The sequence below is a fragment of the Sphaerodactylus townsendi genome, linkage group LG04, assembly GCF_021028975.2.
Source record: "Sphaerodactylus townsendi isolate TG3544 linkage group LG04, MPM_Stown_v2.3, whole genome shotgun sequence".
NCBI classification, from domain to species: domain Eukaryota; kingdom Metazoa; phylum Chordata; class Lepidosauria; order Squamata; family Sphaerodactylidae; genus Sphaerodactylus; species Sphaerodactylus townsendi.
In genome coordinates, this window is record NC_059428.1 from 47,767,708 (window position 1) to 47,771,876 (window position 4,169).

The window sequence follows — 4,169 nt, forward strand, 5'->3', positions numbered from 1 at the left end:
CGTCTTCAGTCTGAGCCCTCTTGATTATGGTAGATCTATTTGAATACACAGTGACAATGTAAAAATGCATGAACATAGAGGCAAGTGTTTTCATAATCATGGAACTCCTCATTTCTCGAAGTTCTGGTAGCAGCTGTTATTTCCTTTGGAGGAGAACTTCTGAAGACTTGGGTGCTTTTCTGATAGCTGTTTACATGTGAGAATGAGAAGGCACATAAAATATCACAGCAGACAATTACCTGTTCCCCAAGAAAACCATCTGAGCTCTCTCCTTCCCTGAAACTATTAGCAGGTTGCAAAACTGAGACCTCATTGCCTTTCACTGGCAATATTTTTTCAGCTCCAAACTGCTTGTCCATTAACTACAAGAACACGTGTCCTTGTCCACACCCAGCTTCCATATATGTTCATTAAACAAACCTTTTAAGCTTCAAACATGGAAAAAGTATCTTCAGCTAGCTTACCGTCATTCCTCATTAGCAAGCAATAAAAATTACCCATCTTCAGTTTGTCTGTTTATTAGACTGATAATGACTCACCTTGAACATCTGTTATGAATCAGGATAGAAATATTTTTTTGAAAAATAAAATAAATCTAGTAGTCACCCAGTTTCACAAGTTGCTTTCAACACAAATATATTCCTGTAAATATATTCCTGTAAGGAGCAGCAGTGGTGAAGTGGTTAAGAGCAGATGTACTCTAATCTGGAGGAACTGGGTTTGATTCCCCGCTCTGCCGCTTGAGCTGTGGAGGCTTATCTGGTGAACCAGATTAGCCTGTGCACTCCGACACACACCAGCTGGGTGACCTTGGGCTAGTCACAGTTCTTCTGAGCTCTCTCAGCCCCACCTACCTCACAGGGTGTTTGTTGTGAGAGGGGAAGGGAAAGGAGTTTGTAAGCCCCTTTGAGTCTCCTTACAGGACAGAAAGGGGGGATATAAATCCAACTCCTCCTCCTCCTCCTAAATATCGTCACATTTTAAGGCTATTTGAGTGCCTGATTTAAGATTATTAATAATGGGGTCTAGCTATTATTAAATTGTTATCTCATGGTTGTGATATATCATAAAATGATTTTTCAAAGTCAAGAACAGGATTTTATGTAGAATCTGTCTTTCTGTGTGGAGATCACCTAGGCTCCAGTAAAACATATTTTCTGTGTTGCACATACCGGTAATTTACATGCAGGATTATCTTCGGTCTCTTCCAGAAGTTACAGATTATAATGAGATCAGTTTATAGCTACTCCTACTACCTTTGTCAGAATATACAGTGGGATAATAGACTACGTTACAAGCAGTGGATTCCCAAACAGAAGTGCCACTTGGGCATGTAGTTTGAAGATTTAATGCTTTTTATCTGGCAGCTGTAGAAAGAATACTTAAACTGAAGGGATGATGAAGTGTAGCTGTAGTCACCACAGTGTTACAAGAGCATTTCTACATAACTGAAGCTCTAATTACAAACATAAACAATCTGAACAAATGGTTTGACCAAAGTGATGTTCGTTCTCTGCCATATATGAAAGAAGAATGAAGAAACGTTGCTTTATACAGAAGTCCATTCACGTTTTTCATTTTTATAAGTCACAGTTTCAAAGCAATAACAAAATGCTAAAAATTAACAAATACAAATGACATCCTTATTTAAAAGACTTTCCCTAATGTCCCGCTGTGCCACTCCTGAAATCCTGCCAGTATTTAAGAACATGCTTTCTTTGCAGAATTGTGTTATTTTCAGTAATAAGCTAGCTGCCAAATTTTCATATAAAAATAGATTTACGCTTCATATCCATATACATTTAAAAAGTTTATTAGCATAAAAATAAAACCTATTTGTATTTTTGTTATATATATTATTATTTTTGCAAGTATTTTCTAGTACAGAATCAGACTGAATTATACAAAATATGGGAAACATACATCTGCTGTAACATCACTCCTCAAACCAGTGGTTCTCAACCTTCCTAATGCTGCGACCCTTTAATACAGTTCCTCATGTTGTGGTGACCCTTTTTAACTTTTACATGGAAAAGTTACATATTAAAGTATGGTCATTTCCGGCCGTTGGAGGCCTAACAACGTAGAGGAAACTTGATTTTTAGATGTGTGCTTTCCTTAGTGGAAGTAAGGTTTAATTTATTTTATTTTTTATGCTGCCAATCGCTCAACAAAATCAGGGTTGGCTATGAGGACTTCTACCCAGTGTGAAAGGAACACTGTGGCACAAAGTGGTAAGCCACAGGACTGCAGTCAGTGCTCTGAATTTGTTTCCAACACGGTTTCAGGTAGCTGGCTTAAGGTTAACTCACCCTTCTATCCTTCTGAGGTTGGTAAAACGATTACCCACCTTGCTGGGGGTGAACTGTAGACAACTGGGGAAGACAATGACAAACCATCCCATAAACACAGTCTGCCTAGTAAATATCGTGATGTGATGTCTCCCTTGTGCCAATGATGACCCTGTGCTTGCACAGAGACCTGTCTTTAGTTTTACCCAGTGTGAGCCACGTTTTCTTCTGAGCTTCCTTGTCTTTGAAAGTTTATTGCCATGAAATAGTGACTGTGTTGATTCCAAAGTAATTCCTAGTGACAACTGAAACCTTTTGTTGTCCTTAGCTGCAAAGTCTTGTATGCTGAGTGCCTGTGGATTGATCTGACCGCCAAGGCAACAGTGTTCAGAAAAATTTATGAAGCTCTTTCAGCAAACATAATACAAGTGAAACAATTAAGAAATACCACTGAAGCTAAGGAAAAAAATTGAAAGTAGATAAAGCAATTGCACATAAATAAAAACAACGAAAACCTCACGTTCCAGGATTGCAACAATCTATATTCTTTTTGATAAATGTATTTTTGTAGTGATACTGTACTCACTGATCTTCTCACAGATTAAATGAAACACCAAAAATCCAACTTCAGAAATTGTTATGGTGCTCTTTGGATATTTCAAATGATTTTTCTGCTGCATAATTTAGCCACAGTTTGTTTACATCTGGATAACATATTTCTGCTTTTATGCTTCACCATCAATTTGTTCTGCAGAGAGCAAAGGACTACAACAAGGATACATTTGTCCAATTGAATTTGTACCCTAAGATGATTTCAAATTCTGGTATTGTCTATATTTTGGGGATTGCCAGTGTTACTTGTTCACAAATGAAGCAAATGTCATCTTACTGTATTAGGAAAGTGTGTATTTTATGTGATCATACTTCAGGCTTCAAGGGGTCCCAAGCATACTAGTGACATACAGAATTCAGGCTACAGTGAAAAGAAATAATGCATGTACTGTCTGCATGCACAGGAGAGAACAGTTGGAATGGCATGTAAGAGAATACCCAACAGAAGAAAGTAGTATACGGTTCTGGAGAAAGGTTGTATGAGACAGAAAGGGAAGACTATGAAAACTGATACTTTACTTTGATTGTAAATGATAACTCAGTTGAAATTTCAAATTGGGAGAGCTGTATATGAGTTCTGTTGATGTCACAGACACATGTGGCATAAAGAAAGTGGCAATTAACCTAACTTTACCTCTGTATATAGATAACAAGCAATCTATCTCCCAGGAATAATGTGAGAGAAGCATAATAATTACTGGAAAGTGCACTAGAAATTGATAATGGCTGTAGCAGGAAATGCAGACAGGAGATGCACAAACCAAACCTAGAGAAGCTACTTGATGGCCTATATCTAATTGGTATGGTTGTGCCTGGTATTGTGGAGCTGTATCTGCATTTTTATTTGTTTACAAGCTACAGCATCATACTATTCATGAGCCTTCATCCAGGACATCATTTATTTGTCAGAGTTCACAGAAGCAATTAACTGAAACAATTTGATTGGACAAGAGTGTGGCACTGGTAGACTAGATTCCATTCAACAGTTTAGCTCACTAAGGGATAAATAAGGGTGCCCAAAACGTTAAACCATGTGTCCAGTAGAGAGGCAGATGAATCTTTGAGGGGCAACAATGATTATCCCTTTTTGCTTTTAAAAATTGATAAATTATAGGCATGAGTTGGACAGTTTCTTGCAGACACAAGTAATTAGATCTAGTCACACAGACTTTGACTGACAACTGGTCTTGGTTGACTTGCCTGGTGGCTTCAGGATTTTGCATTCTGCCCATTTGGTTAGGTCAGATCATGTAGTAATGTACCATT